Consider the following 16,888-nt stretch of genomic DNA (forward strand, 5'->3'; position numbering starts at 1 on the left):
TGATTTTGGTGTTTCTTACCTTGGTTGGGCTTCTGCTATGGTTTTGGCCTGCTGGCTGGAGTTTTTGGTTTTTTGTTTTTCAGTTTTTTTCAACAAAGTGGCAAACAATTGTCTGTGAAAATGAAAAAAAAAAAAATTAGAACAACTTTGACAACGTTGGTGAAAAAACAAAAATTTGAAAAATTGTTTGTAATGCGGACATTTTATTTAAGTATAACTACATAACATATTTTCCATAGTGCTGCACCACACTTGAGTTTCATAAATAATTTGTACCCCTAAACATACTACACTTTCAATAATGCTGCACCATCATGAACTTAGAGTAGTAATGGATACCCATACACCATCCCTCACTTTCCCTACTGCTGCACCTTCCTGGAGTTAGAATAGTAATTGTTACCCCTGCACCATCACACACTTTCTCTACTGCTGCACCTAACTGCAGTACCATTAGTAATTGTTACCCCTGCACCATCCCACACTTTCCTTTATGATGCACCTTCAATGTGTAAAAAAATTATTTTTTACCCCTACACCATCCAACACTTTTGCTAATGGTAAAATTAATTTTTTTATTAAAAAATAAAAAAAAAATAGAAGTAATAAATAATTTACCTTCACAATAACAAAGGTGAGTCGAGTAGGTTCAGGTGAAGAAAAATTAGGCAAACGATATGTTGCTTTTGATAGAAAATCAAATTTCTGTTTTAGGAACAAAAATAAGATGTTTTAAGTTCGTATATATTAAAGTTACTTCAGAGAAAAAAAAGTGGTTAGAGTACATTTTATAAAATATTAAAATTAATTTAATGCACTGTTTGGATGGAAATAAAACATGATTTAGGACAAAACATGGTGTTAAAATATAATAGTGACTTACTAGTAGTAGGAAAGAAAGAATGCTTCTCCAAAGGATTGCAGTGTTCTCTCAGTCGAGGTCACAGTCTAGGTGTCAGAGGGTCAGGTTTTTGCGTCTGGTCTCTCTGGTAGTTGATAATCAACTGATTGCAAAATGGTGTCTTGCTGGTATTTATAAGTTTTAGTCAGTGTCACTAGTAATTTTTTTAAAAACAGCGTTCGTTGTGTTTTTTAGTATATTTTATTTTGCTGTGGAAAATGATAATTTAAAAAAGCATTAAAAGATGTGTTGTTTTCATTTATTTGCTCCATTTTGGCATCCATTTTGGAACATGTATTTTGCTATTGTTTTCATAGAAAGTGTTGTAGGACAAGTTTTAGAAGTGGGATGGATAAAATGGCGACTATGTGTATGTGTTTTCTGTTTTAATCCGTTTACTTATTTTGTGATATAATCATGATTTGCATGTATATGAACTGTTGTTTAATTATTCGTTACTTGTGTAAAACTTTTAAATGTGTTAAAACGGATTTTTTTGGGAAATAGGAGTATTAATTTTAATACTCGAGTATTAATTTTAATACTCGAGCATTCATTTTGTAATGCATTTCAGTTGATTTACGTTCAGTTTTGATCCACATTTTAATACACTTCCCCACCCTAAAACCCCTAATTTCCCTGCATCCCGTGCCAGATTTTATTGTACTTTTTAAAAAAAAAATATATCTTTTTTGGCGTTGTAATGGTATGCGTTGTAATTGTTTTCGTTGTAAAAGCACTTTTAAGTATTTTACTTAGTTTTGCGTTGTCAATGTCAATGTCAATGTCAAAGATTTTTATATAGCGCACAAATCACCAAAGGTCGCAGGGCGCTCGCAACCAAGACAAAGAGACTGGACAGTAACGTGATATTGATGTGCCTAAGCTTTTTGGGAAAAGAGCCAGGTTTTCAGCTTTCTGCGAAAAAGTAGATGGTCGGTTATGGAAAGTAAATCCAAAGGAAGTCTATTCCATAGCGTGGGAGCCTGGTATGAAAAAGAGCGACCTCCATTGCGGGCAGTCCGGACACGGGGTTGGACAAGTAGAGGTCTAGCGCTGGACCGCAGCGAGCGTCCTGGGACGTACCTTTGAAGTTTTTTTGCCAAGTATAGAGGGCCGGTGCCTTGCATCAGCTTATGCGTAAGGCATAGGATTTTAAAGCGCCCTCTTTGGCGAATTGACAACCAATGTAGGGTATTCAAAATGGGGGCAGAGGGAGTGCGTGGAGGGAGGTCCAGAACAAGCCTCGCGGCCGTGTTCTGGAGAATCTGTAGTTTGCAGAGTTGATCCTGGTTGAGTGCTGTAAATAAGTCATTGCCATAATCTAAACGACTGATGATTAGACCCTGGACCAGAGGTTTCCTGGCCTCTATGGGTAGCCATTTAAAAATCTTGCGTAGCAGACGCATGATGCCAAAACAGGTCCCCAGCACTTGATTTACGTGGGTTTTCAGAGATAAAGAATTATCAATTGTGATACCCAGGTTACGGACTGCGAGCTTGGGCGTAGGGCAGGTACCCAGTTCTGGAGGCCACCAGTCACAGGTCCAGAACTTTTCAGCCTTCCCGAATAGGATTACCTCGGTCTTCCCACCGTTAAGCTGAAGCCTGTTTAAATGCATCCAGTCATTGATCTTAATTAAACAGCTCTTGAAACGTGTTTGGACATCAGACTGGTCAGGATCACAAGTCACTAACAGCTGAGTATCATCGGCATATGATAGGGTGTCAAAACCATAAGACCTGATGATGTCAGCCAACGGGGCTAGGTAAACATTAAACAGCATTGGGCTGAGGATCGAGCCCTGCGGGACCCCGACCGTTACTGGGTAGGAACGGGAGGTAATCCCGTCCACAGAAACCTTAGTAAAACGATCCGCCAGATAGCTCGCAAACCAGTCCAGGGCCCTCCCTCTGACACCAATCTCCCACAAACGATGTTTGAGAATACTGTGGGAGATTGTGTCGAATGCTGCCGACAGGTCCAAAAGGACCAGGATTGCCGACTCTCGGCGATCCAGGGCCAGTCTGATATTGTCCACTACCTCAATAACTGCGGTCTCCGTGCTATGAGCCGCACGGAAGCCTGATTGGGAAGGATCGAGGAGCCTGTGGGTCTCTAGATAGGTCGTGAGACGTTTATTGACTAAAAGCTCCAGGACCTTCCCAAAGTAGGGGAGCAAAGAGATAGGACGATAGTTGGCTGGCAAGCTAGGGTCAGCCGAGGGTTTTTTAAGAATGGGCTTCACCTGTGCCTGTTTCCATCTTCGGGGGAATGTGGCTTGATTAAAAGACTGGTTGAAAACAACGGTTAAGGTATCCACAAATAGAGGTAAAATTTTGGCACAGGAGCGGGGAGGAAAGGGATCGGCGGGGGAGCCAGACTTAACCCTTACTAGGCTCTCCCTGACTTCGATGCTAGTTATGGGATCAAACTCCGTTAATAAAGGAATGTTATTCTGTTGAGGCGAGGGACTAGTTTGACTCATATTGGTGGTATGGCAGACATGAACGGCTGTCCGAGAAAGAAATGAGGCATAGATAGTTTTGATCTTGTTATCAAAAAACAAGGCAATGGAGTCGACCCAGTCTTGGGTAGGTACAAAAGAAGATCGCTCAACCTGAGGGGCGGTAAATTCCTTCAGTATCTTGTGTAGCTCTTTACTAGAGTGAGCCGCTTTGTTGATACGCTGAGTAAGATAAGCCCTTTTTGCGGATTTAATCTTGTTCATATAAATTGAGTGAAAATTTATATAATTTCTGCGGTGCTCATCAGTCTTTAATTTCCTCCACTGGCGTTCAGCGGCCCGACATTTGTAACAGTATTCGTTGTAAAACATTGCGTTGTAATAGTGTTTGCGTTGTAAAAAATGCGTTGTAAAGGTATGCGTTGTAATAGCATGCGTTGTAACGTCATACATCCCCCACCAGGGTCTGTTACCCAGAATCCCTTGCAAACCTAAAAAATTGTCAAAAAAAACAAATTTTCCCCACATTTCTGTGGTGGAAAGTTCCGGAATCTGTGTGGATCCACACATTTCCACCGACCCCGCGTTCCCCAAAGTCTTACGAGAAAAACAGTACCTCACTTGTGTGGGTCGGCCTAGTGTCCGCGACAGGAAACGGCACAAAACGGAGTGAGGTAACATCAAAATTGCCTATCTCAAAACCACCTGGTTTTGCAAGGGGGGTCACTTGGGTTTTTGGCCCGGTGCTCGGCGGCCATCTAGGGAAACCTACCAAACCCATACATTTCTGAAAACTAGACACCCGGGGGCTTCCAGGGAGGTATGGCTTGCGTGGATCCCTCAACGTTTCCTTACCCAGAATCCACTGCAAACCTCAATTTTAGCTGAAAAAATCACTTTTTTCACACATTTTTGTGTGGGAAAGTTGTGGCATCACCGGGCTCACTCAAACTTCCCACCTCCCAGCGTTCCCCTGGGTCTCCCGGTAAAAATGGTGCCTCACTTGTGTGGGAGGCCCAAGTACCCGCGACAGGCAAGGGCCCAAAACGTAGTGAGGTGACATCAAAATTGCCTATCTCAAAACCACCTGGTTTTGCAAGGGGGTCACCTGGGTTTTTGGCCCGGTGCTCGGCGGCCATCTAGGGAAACCTACCAAATCCAAACATTTCTGAAAACTAGTCTCCAGGCGGCTTCCAGGGAGGTATGTCTTGCGTGGATCCCCCAACGTTTCCTTACCCAGAATCCCCTGCAAACCTCAATTTTAGCTGAAAAAATCACTTTTTTCACACATTTTTGTGCGGGAAAGTTGTGGCATCACCGGGCTCACTCAAATTTCTCACCACCCAGCGTTCCCCTGGGTCTCCCAGTAAAAATGGTGCCTCACTTGTGTGGGAGGCCCAAGTACCCGCGACAGGCAAGGGCCCAAAACGTAGTGAGGTGACATCAAAATTGCCTATCTCAAAACCACCTGGTTTTGCTAGGGGGGTCACCTGGGTTTTTGGCCTGGTGCTCGGCAGCCATCTAGGGAAACCTACCACACCCATACATTTCTGAAAACTAGACACCCGGGGGCTTCCAGGGAGGTATGGCTTGCATGGATCCCCCAACGTTTCCTTACCCAGAATCCCCTGCAAACCTCAATTTTAGCTGAAAAAATCACTTTTTTCAACCATTTTTGTGTGGGAAAGTTGTGGCATCACTGGGCTCACTCAAATTTCCAACCTCCCAGCATTCCCCTGGGTCTTCTGGTAAAAATGGTGCCTCACTTGTGTGGGAGGCCCAAGTTCCCGCGACAGGCAAGGGCCCAAAACGTAGTGAGGTGACTTCAAATTTGCCTATTTCAAAATCACCTGGTTTTGCAAGGGGGGTCACCTGGGTTTTTGGCCCGGTGCTCTGCGGCCATCTAGGGAAACCTACCAAACTCATACATTTCTGAAAACTAGACACCCGGGGGCTTCCAGGGAGATATGGCTTGCGTGGATCCCCCAACGTTTCCTTACCCAGAATCCCCTGCAAACATCAATTTTAGCTGAAAAAATCACTTTTTTCACACATTTTTGTGTGGGAAAGTTGTGGCATTACCGGGCTCACTCAAATTTCCCACCTCCCAGCATTCAACTGGGTCTCCCGATAAAAATGGTGCCTCACTTGTGTGGGAGGCCCAAGTTTCCGCAACAGGCAAGGGCCCAAAACGTAGTGAGGTGACTTCAAATTTGCCTATCTTTAAACCACCTGGTTTTGCAAGGGGGGTCACCTGGGTTTTTGGCCCGGTGCTCTGCGGCCATCTGGGGAAACCTACCAAACCCATACATTTCTGAAAACTAGACACCCCAGGGCTTCCAGGGAGGTATGGTTTGCGTGGATCCCCCAAACTTTCCTTACCCAGAATCCCCTGCAAACCTCAATTTTAGCTGAAAAAAAATCACTTTTTTCACACATTTTTGTGTGGGAATTTGTGGCATCACTGAGCTCACTCAAATTTCCCACCTCCCAGCGTTCCCCTGGGTCTCCCAGTAAAAATGGTGCCTCACTTGTGTGGGAGGCCCATGTACCCGCGACAGGCAAGGGCTCAAACATTTTTTTGGATAGGCAATGTTGACGTCTCATCACTACGTTTTGGGCCCTTGCCTGTCGCGGGTACTTGGGCCTCCCACACAAGTGAGGCACCATTTTTACCGAAGACCCAGGGGATCACTGGGAGGTGGGAAATTTGAGTGAGCCCGGTGATGCCACAACTTTCCCACACAAAAATGTGTGAAAAAAGTGATTTTTTCAGCTAAAATTGAGGTTTGCAGGGGATTCTGGGTAAGTAAATGTTGGGGGATCCACGCAAGCCATACCTCCCTGGAAGCCCCCGTGTGCCTAGTTTTCAGAAATGTATGGGTTTGGTAGGTTTCCCTAGATGGCCGCCGAACACCGGGCCAAAAACCCAGGTGACCCCCCTTGCAAAACCAGGTGGTTTTGAGATAGGAAATTTTGATGTCACCTCACTACGTTTTGGGCCCTTGCCTGTCGCGGGTACTTGGGCCTCCCACACAAGTGAGGCACCATTTTTACCGGGAGATCCAGGGGAACGCTGGGAGGTGGGTAATTTGAGTGAGCCCAGTGATGCCACAACTTTCCCACACAAAAATGTGTGAAAAAAGTAATTTTTTCAGTTAAAATTGAGGTTTACAGGGGATTCTGGGTAAGGAAACGTTGAGGCATTCACGCAAGCCATACCTCCCTGGAAGCCCCCGGGTGTCTAGTTTTCAGAAATGTATGGGTTTGGTAGGTTTCCCTAGATGGCCGCAGAGCACCGGGCCACAAACCCAGGTGACCCCCCTTGCAAAACCAGGTGGTTTTGAGATAGCCAAATTTGAAGTCACCTCCCTACGTTTTGGGCCCTTGCCTGTCGCGGGAACTTGGGCCTCCCACACAAGTGAGGCACCATTTTTACCGGGAGACCCAGGGGAACACTGGGAGGTGGGAAATTTGAGTGAGCCCGGTGATGCCACAACTTTCCCACACAACAATGTGTGAAAAAAGTGATTTTTTCAGCTAAAATTGAGGTTTGCAGGGGATTCTGGGTAAGGAAACGTTGGGGGATCCACGCAAGCCATACCTTCCTGGAAGCCCCCGGGTGTCTAGTTTTCAGAAATGTATGGGTTTGGTAGGTTTCCCTAGATGGCCGCAGAGCACCGGGCCAAAAACCCAGGTGACCCCCTTTGCAAAACCAGGTGGTTTTGAGAGAGGCAAATTTGAAGTCACCTCACTACGTTTTGGGCCCTTGCCTGTCGCGGGAACTTGGGCCTCCCACACAAGTGAGGCACCATGTTTTCCGGGAGAGCCAGGGGAATGCTGGGAGGTGGGAAATTTGAGTGAGCCCGGTGATGCCACAACTTTCCCACACAAAAATGTGTGAAAAAAGTGATTTTTTCAGCGAAAATTGAGGTTTGCAGGGGATTCTGGGTAAGGAAACATTGGGGGATCCATGCATGCCATACCTCCCTGGAAGCCTCCGGATGTCTAGTTTTCAGAAATGTATGGGTTTGGTAGGTTTCCCTAGATGGCCGCAGAGCACCGGGCCAAAAACACAGGTGACCCCCCTTGTAAAACCAGGTGGTTGTGAGATAGGCAAATTTGAAGTCACCTCCCTACGTTTTGGGCCCTTGCCTGTCGCGGGAACTTGGGCCTCCCACACAAGTGAGGCACCATTTTTACCGGGAGACCCAGGGGAACACTGGGAGGTGGGAAATTTGAGTGAGCCCGGTGATGCCACAACTTTCCCACACAACAATGTGTGAAAAAAGTGATTTTTTCAGCTAAAATTGAGGTTTGCAGGGGATTCTGGCTAAGGAAACGTTGGGGGATCCACGCAAGCCATACCTCCCTGGAAGCCCCCGGGTGTCTAGTTTTCAGAAATGTATGGGTTTGGTAGGATTCCCTTGATGGCCGCAGAGCACCGGGCCAAAAACCCAGGTGACCCCCTTTGCAAAACCAGGTGGTTTTGAGATAGGCAAATTTGAAGTCACCTCCCTACGTTTTGGGCCCTTGCCTGTCGCGGGAACTTGGGCCTCCCACACAAGTGAGGCACCATTTTTACCGGGAGAGCCAGGGGAATGCTGGGAGGTGGGAAATTTGAGTAAGCCCGGTGATGCCACAACTTTCCCACACAAAAATGTGTGAAAAAAGTGATTTTTTCAGCTAAAATTGAGGTTTGCAGGGAATTCTGGGTAAGGAAACGTTGGGGGATCCACGCAAGCCATACCTCCCTGAAAGCCCCCGGATGCCTAGTTTTCAGAAATGTATGGGTTTGGTAGGTTTCCATAGATGGCCGCCGAGCACAGGCCAAAAAGACAGTTGACCCACTTGCAAAACCAGATCGTTTTGACATTGTTTGTTTCTACAGCGTGAGAATTTTGGCACAATATTGCAAGGAAAATGTGACAGACATTTGGGGGTTTGCAGGACATTGTGGATAAAATAACTTTTTGGAATTCACAAGAGAGACATCACCATGAACTCCCGTGGGTTTACGACAATATCTACAGTTGGTGGGTTATTCTTACATGGAACATACACCTTGGCTGAGAAACTAAAAAGACAAAGATTCCTGCACAGCCATCTATTCCTCAAACACACACACATACTGGTTGGATTTGGCACGAAGGCGAGTGATGGTTCAGTATATTACATTTTATTAACAAGAGATTTCACAAAAATGAAATGCACTGTCAATAATTAAATGGAGAAAAAACTGAACCAATGACTCGCAGCTCGTGAGCTGTAAAGCCACGGCAAGGCACCAACCGCTTTACAGGCCATTCACACACCTTTCATCCGTGATACACACAAGACCATTCGCACCACCAAGGACAAAAACAACACATTACAAAATTTACAAAAGGGACAAGGTACACCCTGCTTCAGAAAGGCAAATATTACTGCACAGCCATCTTTTCCTCAAACGCACACACATACTGGTTGGATTTGGCATGAGGGTGAGTGATGGTTCAGTATATACAATTGTATTAGCAAGTGATTTCACAAAAATGAAATGCACTGTTAATAATTGAAAGGGCGAGAAACTGAACCATTGACTCACAGCTCGTGAGCTGTAAAGCCACGACAAGGCACCAACCTCTTTACAGGCCATTCATACACCTTTCATACGTGTGAGACATACAAAACCATTCACACCGCCAGCCGCGGGCCCATCACATAACAAAACTCACGCCAGCACACAGCGCCATTCAAGGGCCCATCACTTTCACATGCCCCCATTCCTGACACAGCAACTACACAAGCTGATGGATTGCGTGGAGTGGCACTCAGCTAGCAGTGTGTGTAATGACCAGCAGCAAGTCACTACTCACACACTGCCAGACCAAGCACCATCCCACGCACACCGCCAACCAAGTGCCAGTCCACACACACCGCCAACACATTTAGGATTTTTTTTAGACAAAAATAAAAACACAAACAAATCACAAATCACAAATCGATACAAATCTACAAACACAAAATCAGAAACTAAATACATTGCACTAACGCCAACCTTGAAACAGAATCAAATTTTTCAAAGAATACAGACCAGGCAGTTTACTTTACCACTCATGAATGCTCCCAAAAATTATTTTGCGTGTGGTACGCTCTAAAACAAGCAGGGACACACAGCCCAGGTTTAGAAGGACAGTCAGGGCAGTACATACGAATCTCCTTCCGCGTACCTCTTCGCCAACTGACTCTGCATTTCCTAGTGGGAAAATCTTTTGCCGGTGTGGGAGGGATGAAATCAGGAAAGTGGCGATCTTTCAATCGAACCACATCCTCCACCACTCCAAATCTAGGAACACTTGCATGTTCCACAACAACAAGGCTAGCTATCACAGAGTGCTCAAACTGAAGAAATGTCAAATTTGACACAGGAGAACACTCCTTGAACTCAATAAAAGCATTGAAATTTGCTAATTCGAAGAAATGGATGGCCAACTTCTTATACCAAACATAAGCCTTCTGAATAGCAGAGTAAGGTTCCAACCTCTGATCTACTCTGTCAGCACCACCCATGTGCTTATTGTAGTCTAGAATGCACACAGGTTTGCGCACTTCAGCAACCTGACCCCAAACAGCCACAGGTGAAGTACTCTCATCATGGATGGTAGTCAGCATTAGGGGTGGGCGACAATTTCCGTTCCGCTCCCGGAAATTGCGGCAATTCGACATTTCCGCGTTCCGACCGAAACGCGGAAATGCCGAATTGTCGCAATTTCCGGGAGGGAACGGAAATTGTTGCCTGGCCAACCACAACAGGAAGCACTTACAGATATAAATAAAGCAGGGGCCCGAGTGGAAGCTCAAATTCAGTAACGCTTTATCAGCACAAAACATTAGGGAGCTAGGTCGAGGCTGGGCAGGTGTGCTTTTCCCCCAGGTCGTCGTCACTTACCCGATCCGTGATTCCGACTCGAGCGCAATCCCCGCGTAGTCTCCAGGAGGTTCAGTCTCCTCATCTGCTGCTCTGCTCGGTCTCTGGCCCATAAACAGAAGGCATGTGAACTGCATGGAAGCCCCGCCCCACACACCAGCGGTGGGCAACGTCTTCCGCCCTTTCCCCCACTGATGGACCTGGACAGCTGAGCTGACTCGAGGGACCCCAGGAACGTCGGCGCCGCAACGTTACAGACACACATGGTCACTGTAACGGCAGCGGCAGGCCGGAAGCACCAATTCCCGCGATCACGGAAATATCGCGTGATCGCGGAAATCGCGGGCATTCTCGCGAGAATTGGCGGAAGTGCCTTCCGCCAATTCCGCCCACCCCTAGTCAGCATGTACACATCCCTCCTGTCCACAAATTTTACAGCTAGTAGTTCATCACTACGCAAGGAACTGCACTGCCCCCTCTGAAGTTTTTTGCAAACAAGCTCTTTTGGATAACCTTTACGGTTAGAGCGGATTGTGCCACATGCAAAAGTGTCCACTTTATACAATTCCTTAAATAATTGCACAGCAGTATAGAAGTTATCGAGGTACAAATGGTGGCCTCTGTTAAACAGTCTTCTTGCAAGATCCCTCTCAATTTTCTCTGAAACTCCAAAAGTGGACGGACAACCTGGGGGGTCAATAGTAGAATCTCTACCAGTGTACACACGAAAATTAAAAACATATCCTGTCCTACTCTCAGACAACATATACAGCTTAATTCCATAGCTTGCCCTCTTGCTAGGGATGTACTGCCTAAAAACCAAACGGCCCTTGAACAAGACCAAATACTCATCAATAGATATTTCTTTCACTGGAGTATAGATCTCAGAAAATTGATCTACAAAGTGATCAAGAACGGGCCGAATCTTAAAAAGACGGTCACAGTCAGGGTGATCTCGTGGCAACGCCATAGAATTATCAACAAAATGCAGCATACGTAGCAAAAGTAAATACCGATTAAGAGTCATAACTGCAGGAAATATGGCAGTTGCCAACAAGGGGCTAGTAGACCAATATGAAGCCAAGGTTGGCTTCCTTACCACACCCATCAATAAAGTCAAACCCAAAAACTTCTTAATCTCTTCCAGATATGTGGGAGTCCACCGGGTAGCTCTAGACTGGGGCCTAAGTTTGTCGCTGTTGTCCCTCAAAAACTGTTCAGCACACAAATTCGTCTGCTCAACAATCTCACCCAAAAATACATCATCCATAAACAACCGAAAAAACTGTATAGGCAAAAAGTGTTCACAATCCACTGTACACCCTGCATCACCGCTAAAGGCAGGCAACACCGGCTGCACCATGTTTGGATCAACCCAAAGTCCAGCACTTCCAGTAGGAAGCCTAGCAGCCTCAGACTGCAATCCAGATGCCTCTTGCACCATCGGCACAGCAGTTTCCTCCTCTAAGACAGGCACTTCATCCGCACTGAGAGTTGCTTCATCCACACCAAGAGTACCTTCATCTGCACTGAGAGTACCTTCATCATCTGATGATTCCATGTTGAGAGAAAACTCACTGCCAGAATCTTCCCCTCCCTCCTCTCCCTCAGACGCACTGTCAGTCTCATAATCATGCTCAGAGGAAGATTCAAGAAGCATACCAACCACCTGTTGAGCAGTCATTCTACGGCTAGCCATATTGCTTACTAATAAAGGTAACTTGTCAAACAAGTCAACAACAACAAACACTTTGTAAAATAAGTAATAACCAAAAAGCACCTTTATCAAAAACTCATATATACTCAAAAACAATACCACTCACTTGCCAGAGGCAGCTAAACTACTCACCACCACCTACTCTGTACAGACACAGTATGGATCAACAATATCCCACTAAAAAAGAAAGAGAAAAGCAATTACACATAAGACTATGCAAAACACATTACAAAGAAATTCATGCTCAAACCACTAACTAAATATGCCGCCATTATGACATCACTTACAAAAAAATTCATTCGGACATTACAATATTACATTTGGAGTAAATACAACAAAAAAAAAATTCTTACCAAAACAATGCAACTACACAAAACTGCAGAACAACCACTGTCGAAACTGGAATCAGGAATCAAAAGCTTTAGACTAGAATAAAAAGGAGAAAAAAACTTTATTGTCACATATGCATATAATGTTCTAGACCATCACGTACTGCGCAAAATTTATTACTTGAACCTCCCACTTTCAAGAAGGAAAGATCGATGGCCCAATCCTTTACAAGCAACGCGGCGAGAATCTGGAACTCAGCCACAGCTCCGGACCACCCCCTCCCTCTTCCCAGTCCTTCAAAACTGACCTCAAAGTTCTCCTCCTGCAAAGACACTTCCAAACTTAATTCACACCCTTTCTATTGTCTGAAGGAAGTCTTTACATTATAGGAAATTCTGTTCTCCATGCCCGTAGAAGTGCCTTCCCAGTGTGTACCTGTGTTTTGAGTGTCTGACATTTATTGCACTTTTATACCTCTACTTGTACTTTGTACTCTTTTGTAACTTGCACACATGTCACTTTTCCTCTTGTAACGTATTGTTTGCTACCTCTTGTATTTTGTTTGCTTTTGATACATGCACAATTACCACCATTTCCTCATGTAACATAACGTTTGCTCTTGTTTTCAGAGTGTCTGCCATTTATTGCAGTATTTTACCTCATGCGACTTCCATCAGAGAGCTGCGTGAATAATTACCTGGTAATCCCCTCAGCACAATGCAAACACCCACCCGAAATAGGTACCCAGTGAGGTCACACCGTTCGCATCGCCCTAACCTGCTCAAGGTTCATGTGACCTCAGTGACAGTCACAGCGACTGGATCACTGTTGCTCTAGGGTGTGCTGCTTCGTAGGCCTGCAATCAAGACTGGAGATGAACTTCAGTATGGATTGTGGTGGACAGGCCTTCAAGGTTAACCCACAATTGACACCACTAGGGTACACCTGCTTGTGCTAAGACATCAAGCCTTCTAAGGTCTAGTGGGGCCTTCTATGGTCTAGCATGGGAATGTGCTCCCTCAGTACAGTGGTGTGGTGGACTGGTCATGAATGCGGAACCCGGTTCCCCAGTTCCAAATTCCACAGCTCTGGCCATAGTGCCACATCCCCACTGAACACCATACTTGCCCACTGAGAGAAACTCGCACTGCCTTCAGCTATAACCTAATTGTGCCCGCTATAAACACTTGGATATGGCTCAATTCAAATTAGGCACTTGATAAGAGTAATATGCTGCCTAAAAAATAAAAAATAAAGCAACCACTCATAGGGAATGCAAAGCATGTGAAATGTAAACAGAAACAACATGGTTACCTAAACGATCTCTCACTAACTATTCAGAAATCAGCGAGTGGTTTCACCTGAAAAGTTATGGACATGACTAGAGGGCCCTGAAGGGAACCGTTTCACTGTCCATTGCTTACATCCTTACAAAACGTAAGCAGTATGGTATAAAAAGACCACATCCATAAACACAGAGCCATGGTACACATTGTGTTTTCCAATCCACCCATCAACCAGGTATTGCAGTACCTCCAGGAATGGTACACTCTCCCAACCTGGAAACAACAATGCTCTTCAAAGAAAGACGAGAAAATGAAAGTAGCACTTCATTGGCAAACTCTGTAAAGTGATGCTGGTTTATTTGGATGTAAAAAAAACAATCTGGACACTTTGCAACCCCTCTGTCTTGCTATTAGTTAGGTATTTAATTCTCATATAATAAATTCTATTTCTCTACATGCTGCTGCACTTTGGATTTGAAAAATTAAAAAGAAGGGCATTTCTCGGCATTTTTGGATCCATTTCACAGGGAAGCAACTAGAAAGACGAGCGTTTTTCAAATTTGGATCCATTTCACAAGGAAGCAACAACAGGCACACACGAACGAAGCCGAGCCTCGTGGCATGCCTGGGCATACCAAAGTGCCCCCACCATAACCCAAACCCACCGATGCAAAAATCATGCTGCTGCACTTTGGATTTGAAAAATTAAAAAGAAGAGCATTTCTTTGCATTTTTGGATCCATTTCACAGGGAAAAGCAACTAGAAAGACGAGCGTTTTTCAAATTTGAATCCATTTCACAGGGAAGCAACAACAGGCACACACGAACGAAGCCGAGCCTCTGGCATGCCTGGGCCTTCCATAGTGCCCCCACCCTAACACAAACCCACCGATGCAAAAATCCCCCCTCCCCAGCCCCAAAACTCACCTTTACTCTCCGACGCGCAGGAAGCAAATGGCTTCCTGCGCCTCGGAGAGCAAAGGGGAAACCTCCAATGACGTCAGCGCGGCTCGCGCGCTGACGTCATTGATGACGCGGGGAGGCAGGGGAAGGTCTTCCCCTGCCTTCCCAGTAAAAAAAAAAAAGATCGACCACTCACGGGGGGAGCGCCAGCGCTTCCCCCATGGGTGGGTGCCATGACAAGCTGGACTCATCATGGGCACAGCGCGACTGTGCTCCATGACGAGTCCAGCTTGTCATGGGCACAGAAGGGGTTAATATTCATTTGTTTATATCTAACAGCCCTGAAGAGGTCCCACAATGGGACGAAACGCGTCGGCTGTTCTGTGTGTTGACCGCTGTGTTTCATCTACGTGAAATGAAAATGAAACAATTAAAGAGAAATAATAAATTCAAGAACTCTCTTTACTAGATATGGATGTTAAAATTGTCCTTTTTGATAACGTTTTTTCTAAATGGTGCACCTGTGCTTTTGTCTTGAATTGTTAAGTTCCTGTTGGAACAAGTACTGTGATGGTGGGTACTATCCAGTGTGCACACAGCTCCCACTTAGCATAGAAGGGACATTACTTAAGGAGTGTAAAAACAGGTTAGGTGCTGTTAATCAGAAGGTTCCACTTCCAGGTCTTTTTGTTTATGAACAACAATTTACTATTACAACTACAATCAATATAATACTAGTAAAATTTTTAGTTTACAGAGAAAAAAAATGTAACCGTCCCACTCCAATAACTACAAATGTTGGGAAAGTGTTGGATTGGTGAGTGGTAAAATTTAGTATTTCCACTCCATTGAGTGCAACAGTACCGAAAGTGTTAGATAACGGAGGGGGGTCATTTACTATTCCCTCTCCAGTAAGTGCAACAGTAGGGTCCCACAAGGTGGTTCAGCACTCTGCTGACAAATCAGTTAAATATATAGCAAAGTTCGTAGTGCATAGTAGGTAGATAAAAATAACAAGGCACTAGCTCCTCGATGAACAAATGTAGGAGTCGTTCCTTCTTCCAAAAGTTTCTTTATTCTTTATTCATCAATTTTTCTTAAAAACACAGCATGGGATTGGTAGCCAACACGTTTCGTCCACCTAGGACTTCTTCAAGGCTCAGCATGCGAATGGTCTTCTAGCACGTTCTTCATGTTGTACTTTTAAACATCGAAATATGATGTAAAGGATGTATGAGTACAATTGCTCCAGGGTGTAATAGCATGATATCCGGTTCAGTGAACAGTGGGGAAAGTGTTGGATTGTGGAGAAGCAGAATTTTCCATTCTCACTCCAGTCAGTGAAACAGTAGGGAACATGTTTTATTCCAACTGCAGTCAGCGTTACCTTAGAAACAAATTCTCTACAAAGCAATAGAAAAAATTCAAAAACAGATTAAAATATATTTCATATTAATATTTTTTAATAAATAAATATTATAATTGTAAATACATATAAATAATCACAAATTAAAAATTAAATCCCAAAATAATTGTCATATCAATAATATTTTACTTAGAAAGAATTTGTTAACATCAAAATTATTTATAACATACATTTTATTTTACCCCTAAAAAACGTACAACCAACACTTAAATGTGACTTTGAAAAGCTAATTATTTACATTATTAACATAAATATTTATCAACAAAAAAATTATCAATAATTAAAATTTAATTATTATTTGAATACATTTATTTTACTTTCCACAATATATCCCCACAAAATATACAACACATTCCTAAAATGTTGAAAAAATGATTACACAATTAACATAATTAATTAGAAATTAAATAATAATTATTAAAAATATATAAATATTAAATATTTAAATTTACTTCCCACCCTGTACCCTCTGAACACCACAACCCACTCCTAAAATAAAAATAAAACTAAAAATCTATTTTAGAAACAACTATATTCTTGACAACGATATTCTTTCTGACGATATTTCCATGTCATAATATTTTTGACTCGATATTTGTGCAAGTCGATATTTATAACTCAATATTTTGTCTCATCACCACATATCACTTCATTCTGTTCTATGACATTGCTCTCCATTCTATGACATACTATTCCACCCTACCACACTACACTCCACTGTATGACATGCCACTCCACTCTATTACATGCCACTCCACTGTATGCCACTTCATTGTACACCCCTCCACACTAAGACCTTTTATGACATGCCAATCCATGGCTTGCCACTCCACTATACCATCCTGCCCCATTCTACACCACTCTGTGAAATGTCACTCTACTCCAGTCTATGACACACCACTCAACTCCACTCTACAACACAAACACACTACTCCACTCAATGATGT

This window comes from Triturus cristatus, chromosome 3_2, assembly GCF_964204655.1.
Source record: "Triturus cristatus chromosome 3_2, aTriCri1.1, whole genome shotgun sequence".
In the NCBI taxonomy this organism is placed as follows: Eukaryota; Metazoa; Chordata; class Amphibia; order Caudata; family Salamandridae; genus Triturus; species Triturus cristatus.